The sequence below is a fragment of the Vicugna pacos genome, chromosome 36, assembly GCF_048564905.1.
Source record: "Vicugna pacos chromosome 36, VicPac4, whole genome shotgun sequence".
Classification (NCBI taxonomy): domain Eukaryota; kingdom Metazoa; phylum Chordata; class Mammalia; order Artiodactyla; family Camelidae; genus Vicugna; species Vicugna pacos.
Window position 1 is genome coordinate 8880118 of NC_133022.1, and position 11338 is coordinate 8891455.

The 11338-nt window shown below is 42.8% G+C and overlaps 1 pseudogene; it reads right to left on the reverse strand.

Annotated features, from left to right (window-relative positions):
• Nucleotides 1-8790: 8790 nt before the first annotated feature.
• LOC140691688 (large ribosomal subunit protein P1 pseudogene) lies at nt 8791-10655 on the reverse strand (annotated as a pseudogene).
• Nucleotides 10656-11338: the final 683 nt, after the last annotated feature.

Sequence of the window (11338 nt, forward strand, 5' to 3'; positions counted from 1 at the left end):
AATTTAAATACTGTGATAAAACTCATGGAAAGTAGGTTGGATTTCATTATACCCACATGCTGGAAGTTCTAGATGATGTCATTAACAAAATACTTCTCTCTGAAAAAAATGTTTGTTGGCCTAAGTTCTAAACATTTATAATGGCAAATTTCAATAATCTATATGTAAGCTTCAAATTAACACAATTTTGTTGCTTGGCCTTCAATAAACATTGTTTTTTATGGAGAACTCCCAGTTATACAGTTGGGTCCTCAACACACGGACTCAGCTGGAAGTGCTTGTTTTGAGAAGATAGTTAAGAATTCAAATATTCAGGCACGATTTGTGTCTTCAGCTCTTAGGGCACTGCATGTTCCTGTGTTTTAAACAGTATATTTGAAATAAACATTCTTTAATAAAGTGTTTGTCAAAAAGGAGAACTAGAACTTGAGTTACTTCAAATCTATCGTCCTATGTGACCCTTTGGCATTTTAAGTCTATGTTTAAAATATAAAACATGCACTACAAAGTTCTTTGGAAGCACAAATTGTTTAAACTTGAAATACTTTACTATAATTGAATAACAGCTTTAAACTTCAATTTAATTTCTTTTTATATTGTTTTAAAACTAAAAAAACAAATAAAAAAATCACCATGTCACATTAGTGCTAAATTGTACTTTTTGCAGATGTTTTAGTTTATTAAAATCTACATAGTAGTTACTGGACAATTACCTACATAATGCATATACATTTCAATAAAAAAAACTTTCCTCTGCCTGCAATTCTTTTCTGTTCCTTATTTGTTTTATTTCTTGATTATTCCTGAAAATAATGTTGTCATGGAGAGGAGGATGTGTTAAAAATTATCTACTCTGAGTGTCACAGGCCAGACTGGCCAGTAGGGGAAGCATTTCTATGAATGGAGATGCTCACTTTGTCATTTTGGGGTGTGCTCCCACGGGAGAGTTAGAATTAGGCTGCTAACACACTTCAAATTTTGGGTGCAGATCTGCCCCGTAAGAATAGACTACTTGTGTTTGGAAAACTGAGTAGTGGAGATGCGCTGGCAACACAGTTGTTTTAGTTTGCTAGGGGCCGAGGACAGTGAGCTTTATATCTTTAGCATACTCTCAGAAGCTGGAGGCTAAAATGAGGGACAACTGCAGAATCATAGAGGTCTGTGTTTGTGTCTAAGCCCTATCTCTTGAGCAATTTAATTTCTTTAAGCATCAGTTTCCTCATCTTTCAACATGTAAAAAAATCTACAGCTATTTCAGAGGGTAATGAGAAATGGAAGAACTTAGCTGACACTCAGGCCATAGAAAGTGCTCAATGCATGTGTTTCCTGTTCCTCTACTTCCTTTAAATACTCAGTTTGGTTATTTGTTCTTTGCATACATTTTCACTAGATGGATACTTCCCTTATATTTTCTGCTGATATTTTAAGCATGAAGGATGTCCTTTTATAATATTTGCTAATAAGTTTGATATGTGACATTAGTTTCTTGATGTTAAATTTTCCACGAATTATTTATTAACTGCCTTAGAGATAAAATAAATGAGAATCATCAACTTTTAGTTTATTGAACATGTATGTATCTTTCAATTATAAATGGGAGGTTTTTCGGCTGTAAGATGGGAGGACGGGGCAAGTCACGGGGTATGCAGAGTGCAGGGGTGGGTGGTGAGTGGGGGTTAAACAAAAGTTGATCCATTGTAACAGTTTTCTCTCACTCTCTTTCCAGGGAAGATTTGTGTTGGTGGCCCCAAAGCAGACAGCTCTGTATCCCATTACCAGCCAATGAGTCATTTAGTCCCCCATAGATCCAAATAAAGTTTTACAGAATAGCCTATGGCATGCCTTCCAAAATATATGAGCACTATAAAATACATCATTTATTTTACCATATGAGTTGACTCTGTCCCTCTTTCACCATCTGGGAGAGCAATCTCACATGTTTTTGGCTCTTAGGTTATTATCAGATACACTGGACTTCTCTGAGCTTTTCCATGCCTAGTCCCCATGGTCTTTTCAGGAGTTTTATAACTTGGTTGTAAAAATTCACTCTAAACTGAAACTTGGCAAACAATATATTAATCTGGGAAGTTAATTTCTTTTATAAAGTCCAGAATCTGTGTAGCCCCTCTTTTGAGTTTTCAGAGACCTTGGAAAAATAAAGTGAGCAATTAAATGTTTTTGCATCTTAAAAAAAGTAACTCAATTTTTTTTAAATCCTCTCAACCCAATTTTTACATGTGAATAGCTAGTATTTTGGACTGAGTTCTGATACACTTTGAAAAATATTTTTTTTTGGCACAGTGAAATAAAGTAATTGAAAAAGGAATGAGGCTGAGATTTCCCATTACATCACTGGAATAATAAAGTATATTTAGAGAGTAGCGCCTTTCTGAATTTACAAAAAGGGGTAAGATGTTCATATCATTGGATGTTCACCAACATACAAATAAATTAGTGAGAAGTATCACTTTAAAAAATGCGATGTGTCCTCAGTCTTGTAAGAATTACTAAATGGTGCTAAAGCTTATGTTTAGAGTTGATTCATTGGACTTTGGGAATGACTTCGCCATCAGATAGTGCCAGGAAATGTGAGTTCAACTTTCATGTCCTTTCGGTGCCAGAAAATGCTGTCACCGCCCTTGCCTCTTAACCAGCATAAAGCTCCAGAATGGACTGACCAGACAAGGTGACAGACAACACAGAACCTCCACGAATTACCTTCTCACCATAGAGACAGGCCCAGGGACAAAAGGAGCTCAACAAAGACAAAAGACAACACAAAGGAGCATTTAAAATGAGGCTTTGCCAGCTTTAAAATACTTTCAGGTACGTTTTACTGAAGGATCATAGAAGAGAATTAAATCACGGTCTCTGGAACCAGACAGCCCCGGTGGGCACTAGCTGTGTGGCCTTGGGGAAGCTATGTAACCTTTGCAGGTTTCACTTTGCTTATTCCTTAAAGTAGAAAGAATAACAGTATGTACTTCTTAGAGTTATACTAAGGCTTAAAATACGAAAATACATGTAGTGCAATTAGCAGAATGATTAGCAAGCAATTAATCAATTAATTTTGTTAAAAATTAATATTAATTTTGTTATTGTTTATACTATTCAACTTTTCAGTTAACTTTGTGAGGTTGATTTCATCATTATTATCCTTACCATTTTACAGACAAGAATAATTTAGGTTCAAAACGGGTTTTACTTTGTACAAGATCACACAGTGAGCAAGTATGCGTAACTTGATCTCAAATCTAGGTTTCCTGACAATAAGCGTGGCACGTGTTTTCCTGGTGTTTATGGTGTATATTTGAGGAACATTGTTTCTTACTCAGAATTTTGGATAAGTAGTTGTTTCATAGAGGGTGTAACCTTTTCTTCTCACACTGCAAAATTAGTTAAAAATTTTCATGCACAATATCAATGTGTTTGGTGGTAGAGTTTTAAGGCCCCTGAAGTTGTTGTTATTGTTATTGTTGTTATTATTATTATTATTATTAAAGTATATTAACCAAGTACTAAACTGGATGTAATGGATGGGATGTATCTGTTACAGCCGGCTACGCTAACAGCACCCAGAGTTCCCGGTGGGCTAGAACGGTTCAGAATAAAGCAGCCATGAGAGCTTAATAGCTTACCCACTCACATCCGTGGAATCACTCGGTGCTGCAGGTCTTGTTTTGTACACGGCGGTCGTGAGGGCTGCAACACACAGCTGGTAACAACTGCGTATTTAAGTAAGGTGTCTGTACTTGACGGAGAAGGAGAGGCACGAAGCTAGTCTGCACTTGTTTAAAATAAAGGAGGAGTGGGGCTGGCTTTGTCAGTTAGTGACAGACGTGGTGGGTGGAACAGGGCACCCGGATCTCTGTTTAGGACTGAACCCTGGGCACCAGTGCTTCTGTCTGGCAGCAGAGGGTTCCTCTCCCTGTAATGGGTCTTAGCTGAAAGGAACTGTTTGCCCAAGGTGTTTCACCACTCCCAGAAGCAGCCTCTGTCCAATGACTGGTTGGTGGGGAGTCTTAAAGGCCTGATTCTTTTGCCCCAATTCAAGGTAACTTTGATGTGCCATCCAGCTTCAGAGCCCATGTAGGATTGGCTAAGACCCCGGGTGCAAAAGCAGCACAGTTCAGCTTCTCCCTCTGCCCAGCCAGTCCTGCTCCCCTCACTTCCTGGCCAGCGTTGCTCTGTTGAGTGCTCCCAATAAGCCTCCCGCCCGTGGATCTCCAGCTGAGGGTCTGTTTCCCAGGAACTCCAACCTAACGTTGTAGTCATACATGAAAGAGCTGGGTAGGTTTATCAGAATCCCGAAGGAGAAGAAGCAGCTTTCCAGTCACAGAGGAAGTGGGACGCAGACTTGGAGCCAAGGCAATGAGAATAGATGAGTTTGGGTGGATGCTAACGCATGCTGTTTAGAGAGATAGAAAAAAGACTAAGAAGAGACCAGATGAGATGGATCCAGGAAAATCAATGTGTTCACTACATGGCAGCTTGGCGAACATAGAATTGAAGGTCAGAGAGCTATAGCGATGGACCTCTGGGATGGTCTCACAAGTGGCTCTAGCAGTGATGCCCAGATGGGACATGCAACCTCTGCATGAGGTTTGGAGATCAATGAAACTCTCCTCTGGAGCAGCAAAGGCCAGAAAGTGCCCACACTGTAGTGATGGGCAAATACACCAGGCACAAGCAAGGGGGGGTCAATCTTTGTCTCATATAGGGCAGTGTTAAGGGGCAGATGGGAAGGTACCAAAAGAGCAAGGGAGGGTTTCTCAGTCTTAGAATAATGATGTAAGGGACCAAAAGAGGAGCTGAGGAGTTGTGAATAGGGCAGGGATCCAGACCCAGGAACTGGAGCATAATCAAGTCCAGTGTGTGGCAAACTCAGCAAGGTGAGCAAGGGTGACTGGTTCCTGAATAAGAGCTGCACTGGACTGATTTTGATTGCAACCCGCTTGCTGATAACTCTGAAATCTCTGGGTCCAGCCCCATGTACTTCTTTTAATTTCTAGACTCATGTCCCCACTGGACATCTTCACATGAATTACCTACCAGAAATTCACAGTATACATAATGCAAAACTCATTTTCTTCTCCAAACTTCACCCTCCAGTTTCCACTCCTGGTTAACTGCATCACCACTTCTGGTCATATCATCTGTCCCTGTAAATACAAGAAGTGGACAGAGCAGCCTGCATGAAAAAGGGTCTGGATGAGTCAGTGTTCAATTCCAGTGTGGAAGGAATTAGGAGTGGGAGGTGTAGAAGCTCCTAGTTTGTCTCTAGTCCATTCCCAAGCTTTTCTGCTCTTCTTCCTGGTCACACCCACGACCCACTGTCATCACAGTCTCCCCACCATATAGACTGTCTGTGACTCCTGGTATCCCTGCTTCATCCACAAGAGCCTCAAACTCTTAAACTGTGGTAGGTGAGGGACTTGGCCTGGCCAACCACGCTCTGTGTCTTCATTTCTCTGTTTTACCCAGTTCCACAAATGAGTTTTACTTTGGCTGTTTGGTCACAAAGACTAAGGGCAAAGTGCTGGAGAAAAAATGTGTTGCACTTTATTGAACCTCAAGCTGCTCAGAAACCATTTGATGGTCTCTTTGAGCAGGATGACATTCGGCTCAGTGGAATCAAAGCCGATGCAAGTGGGGGGATCGCCTGGCAGTTCATTAGCCTTCATGCTGGAGGAGAGTCTCCACCCACCAGGGCTCCCCCGTTGATGAAGGTGAAGGATGGAGCGATGCAGGGAACTCCTCAGCCTGCCCCTCTGCCAGGAAGAACGCTGAGCACAAGAAAGGCCAGATCTCCCAGCGGGCAAACTTGGGCAGTGGCTCTAGGTGACTTTTTATTTATTTTTATTGACTAAATGCATATCAAGCACTCTATCTTTGGTTCCCCTAGTCGCTCTAGTTTGTATCTTTTCTCCTATACCTCTGTCTTCTCAAGTACTCACTGTTCTCATGTTTCTTTTTCCCCCTCCTTCCATCAAAACCTTCTCTCAGGTTTTTCCCACCCAGATTAACTTTATAAGCTACTAAAACATTATCTTTCTTTGGCAACCTTGCAGCCCAAACCCTTAAGTTAAAGGATGAAATATTTATTGATCATTGCATCAGAGAGAATTTAGGCCATCTGGGCCTCCCCAGTGTCCCCGAAATCGCATTACCTGATTGATCTATGCAATAGGCTGGCCTGAGGGCCTCACATCCAAGGAAATGGACAAAGTGGAAGTAGATTACTGTAGAATGAATCTTGTTGGAAGAGACAGCAAAGAAACCTCACTGAGCAGGTGGCTGCGCAGAGCACAGCAGCAGGGGCTTCGCTGTCCAACAGGGCAGACTTTGAGGCCCAGTCATGAAACCAGCTGTGAAGGTCAGCTATGACCTCCAGCGGGCTGTAAGCACCAGTTAGTTATTTACAAAATGGAAACAATAGTATTACAAGGTTCTCAGAGCTGCTGTGAGGCCTGTGTGACACACCTCCCGCAAAGTGCTTCTGGAACATGCTGGCACAGCGTAATTGCTCCAGAGATGTGATGATGAAGTGAAAGAGAAGGAGGAGGAAGTGGAGACGGAGGGGGCGAGGGGTCTCGTACCTGACTGGTCTCTGAGAGAGTGATATTGATGTTGCTGGAGCCAGACTGTTTGTCACGTGCACCTCCTCGTTTGGGATGCTGAGCACCTCTGAGCCCTTCTTCCTGTCTCCAGCTCAGATAGACGTGTTCTGGTGTGGCAGCGGTGACCACGGCCTGCCTCCGGGGTTCCATTCTTGCCCTGACTCTAGAATTACGAGGAATTCTTGTAATTTAGGCATTCCTTTTACTTCCTGTCTTTTCATTTTCTCTGACTTTTATGGAGGCTAACAAGACCGGGAGTAAAGACTGGATTCTATAACTTCTTGTGGTTCTCCTGTTCTTTCGTTTAACAAGAACTTTTTGAAAAGCAATATGTACCCGAGAAGTGAGAGCTGAGGGTACAGTGGTCAGCATCAACATGTAAACCGCGTGCTAGTGGAGCTGAAAGTCTAGAGAAGAGTCACATGAAAAGATGCTAAATATCTTTAGTCATTAGGGAAATGCAAAGTAAATGGTAATGACCTAGCACTACGTACCCACTAGAATGGTTAGAATACTGCCACCACCACTACTACTAATGAAACACTGAAAGTGAAAGTGCTGGGGCACATGGGACTCCCATACATTGCTGGTGAGAATGAAGAAAGAGCACAGCCGCTTTGACAAAAGGCACAGCAGTTTTTAAAAAAATTAAACATACCCTTGCTATATGACCCGTCAAGCCCAGCCCTAGATATTACTAAAGGGAAATGGGAATTGTCAATTCACAGAAAAACCTATATAAAAATTATAAAGGCTTTATTCATAATTGCCAGAAAATGGGAGCTACCCAAATGTCATACTCATCTCCGGGGGCACCCATTTTATCTCTGCCGGGTAAGATGTTAGACATTGGAGAACCACAAGATTCTGTTTTCATCTGCCCTTTCTTCCACCCCACAGGCCACTCCATCTCACAGCCTCCTTTGTGATTTCCTCCTCATCTTGCGCCACCTTCTCTACCTATGCCCTCTCCCAAGAGGTGACATCAGTTTCTCAGCCCTTCAACACCATCTTTATAGTGATGGCTTTTAAATGTATATTTTAGCCTGCACTTTTCTCCTGATCTCCAGACCTCCCTACTTAACTTTCTGTTTTAGTTGAGTGGTCTACCTTCCATTCACTGGGTGTGCATAACTCAGATGAAAGCTAAGGTGGGTTCCGTTTTCATGTCTTGGGAAGAATAAAATTCTTAAATGCTTTTACGGGGCTGTTATTCTGGCACTGGGACAGGACCACCTTATGCTCTCCGAGTCTCTAAAATATGAAACTGTTGATTCATTTTGGTTTTATTTAACAGCAAAGAGAGAGAATCTCAGCACTGTGATGTACTATATGCCACCATCTATTCAAGGTAATGAGCAGTTTTGAAACAGAGGCTATTGGTAACAAGAACTTTAAATTCAGGGGTATGGAGGGGAATGTCTAGTTCAGAGGCAAAAGCTGTTGTCTTGTTAGGAGCCAACACCATCTATTGTTTCAAAAAAAATTTTCAAAATGGTAATATGTGAGGGAAATAGCTGAGTTTTGTAACAAAAAAAAGAAGAAAAAGCCGAAAGTGCCTCTCTTGGGCAGCAAGTGAGCCTGAGCTGAAAAGGCCCACAGGGTGGAGGAAAAGGTAAGTCTTCCCCGTGGCTGTACATATTTTCAGTAAATAAATAATTAAGATAATTTATCCTTCCTGTGTTCCATTTGCAGAGACTCTATGACATGTTCTTTTTATCTTCTGAGTGCAAACACATAGGCACAAGGCAGCAACAGAAACGCAGAATCACAGCTCTTCTAATCCAGATACTTGAGTTAGAAAGTGCCTGGGGCTTGCTTTTCTCAGAGTCACACTCCACCCTTCGGCCAGCGGCGCAAGGCATCACCGAATCAGCGGCAGGAGGCTGTAGGTCTGACTGCTTAGATGTCCCTCGTCCCTTCCATCTGAGCCGGTTAATTACCCCGCTCTGAAGCCGCCTTTTCCATCAGCATCACATCCGTCCACACAAGAGAGCTGAGTGAGTCTCACATTAGACGATAAACTGGTAAGTTACCCCCTCCTATTTTACATCCGCACTATGGCTAAGCGGGCTTCAGGTCCGTTGTTGCTGTTACTTTTTTTTTTTTTCCAGCAAGACCAACAGCAGCAAAGAGCTCAGCTTTTTATTGAATGTGTTGCTGCAAAAGTTTAGTCAAAAAGCCCAAAGCCCATGTCATCATCAAACTCCTGGGATCCGAATCCGTCTTTCTTTGCTTCCGCTTTCTCCTCCTCAGCGAGGGTGGCGCCGGCTGCGGGGGTTGGGGGTTGGGGGGTGTGAGGGGGTGGGGGTTGGGGGTTGGGGGGAGTGTGTGTGTGGGGGGGGGGTGCAGCGGCCCCCACGTTGCAGATGAGGCCGCCGGTGATGACACTGTCCAGCGCCTTTGCAAACAGGCCCCGCCAGAAAGGTTCGACACCGGCTGCTTTAATGAGGGCATTGATCGTGTCCTCCGTGACCGTCACCTCATTGTCGCGCAGGACGAGGGCCAAGCAGATGCAGGCGAGCTGGGAGCGCGAGGCCGGGCGCGGAGAGCTCCGGGCGGGCGCGGCGGGGCGGGCGCAGTGCTGGGCGCCGGGTGACGTGGGGGTCTCACCCCACCGCCGCCTTGGCTCCCTCAGGAGGACGGAGCACCTTGGCCGCAGCCGAGGAAAAACGGTCCTTTGTTGTGTTGAAGTTGGTATAAGCTGAGTTTTAAAGATACCCAAATAACCTGTATTTTTGAGTCAAATAGATCAACAGAGTAGAGGGATTAAAAAAAAAAAAAACCAAACTGATCATTCAATCCATTATTTTAAACAACCAGAAGACTCAAACCTTAACATCCCGTAATCCTATGTAAACAGGTCCTCGGAGTCTTCACCTTTGACCTGGAAGCTTCCATCTAAGGAGAAGGGGCTCATGCAACATGTGACGTTCTTACACCTCAGCAAAGCACAGCTCCATGTCATTCAGAGGCAGCCCTATTGCGGGCTGCATCATTCACCTCCGTCTCACACAGATGTGTAAATAGCATTATTCACTGCACGGATGTCACCACAGCCCCAACCAAATTAACCTTGCGTGTGACACTGCGTGGCCGTGAAGCCTGCTCTTAGAGACTGCAGGAGGCACTCAGGGAAAACAAGGAGAAACAAGTGTATGTTACTTATTGCAAAGGTTGGAATGTACTCTTTTTTTTTCAGTGACATCAGTGCGTGTGCCATGATTCTTGGCTAAGTGAACACTAAATTCCTTTATAATTATGCTTCATCTGTATTCATGCAGGGGCAGAGCTCTCAAACAGCCAGTTTTGGCTTTGTTGGTTCTCTCCATATTGTCCTTTAGTTTATTAATTTTGCTTCTCTGTTTAGTATATCTTTAATTATACTTTCTTGGGGTTTATTTTGTTCTTTTTTTGTTCCAAATTCTAAAGTTAGACCATTAAATTACTAATTTTCATTCATTTTTTATATAACAATATTATAAATTTCCACTGAATATTGCTTTTTCTGTGTGCTATGTACTAGTCATGTTCTAGGTTGTCTGCCCTTTTTCTTGCTGAAGAAGAAGCACATGTAGAAGCGTGTACTGATCTGGCACAGGCTTTGACTCTGGTTGCTGGTTATTTGTTGCTTTAGTTACTGATTTTTCTTTGACTTTTATTCTGAATTGCTTGTCTGGTTTTTGATTTATCAAACCTCCATGTTTGGGTACTTCCTTTGCTATAGATTTCTTACCACTTTTGAGTCACCCTTTCATCCAAGGTGGGCTAGTAGTCAGGAGCTCAGAGTTCTAGGCTTACCTTTGTTCAGCATGGTAGTCTTTGGTCTAGATATGATTGCCTTAATTTTTCTTTTATGGGTGTGACAAGTTCCCATAAACTAAGCAGCTTAAAACAACACAGACTTACTATGTTACAGCTCTGCAGGGCATAAGTCAGGCTGCTTACTGGCCTTACTAGGCTGAAAACAAGGTGTGAGCACAGCTGCGTCCCTTTCAGGGGGCTCTTGGGATTCCTTTCAGGATCCAACTCCATGCTCATTTGTGTTGTTGACTGAATTCAGTTCCTGGTGGCTGTAGGACCGAGTGCCCATTGTGTTGCTGGCTGTTAGCTGAGCACTATCGCCCACATTTAGAGGCTACTTACCTTCCTTGGCTTGTGGTCCCTTTTCATCTGTCTTTAATACCCACAACTGTGAGTCTCATTCCTCCCATACTTCTAATTTCTCCTCTTCTTCTGTTTCATCTCTTCAACCCTCCACTTTCAATATCTCCCATTTATTAAAGACTCCAATGAAGACATTGGGCTCAGTTGGAAAATCCAGAATACTTTTTATCTCAAAGTCTGTAAACTTGATCACATCTACAGAATCCTTTTTGCCATGTAAGGTAACATTTGCAGGTTTCAGACCTTAGAGCCTGGACATCAAGGGTAGGGGGCGCACATTATTCTGCCTGCCACAATGATGTTTACCTCTCTGTGTCTCAGTTTCTTCATCTGTGCAATGGAACTAAGGGGCCCGGAAATTAATTTTCAATAGTTTTCCTCAAATCCACCTCTTGCGTCTTATTTTTACTCTTGTTCCTTTTTCCTTTCTTACTCCACAGTGCCCCATGGATTTGCTCCTAAATTTCATTCTGCCTTTGTGTGTGTGTGTGTGTGTGTTCCTTATCCTGACTTAAAATCTCATTTCATTGATTTTTTTTCTATTATCTCGG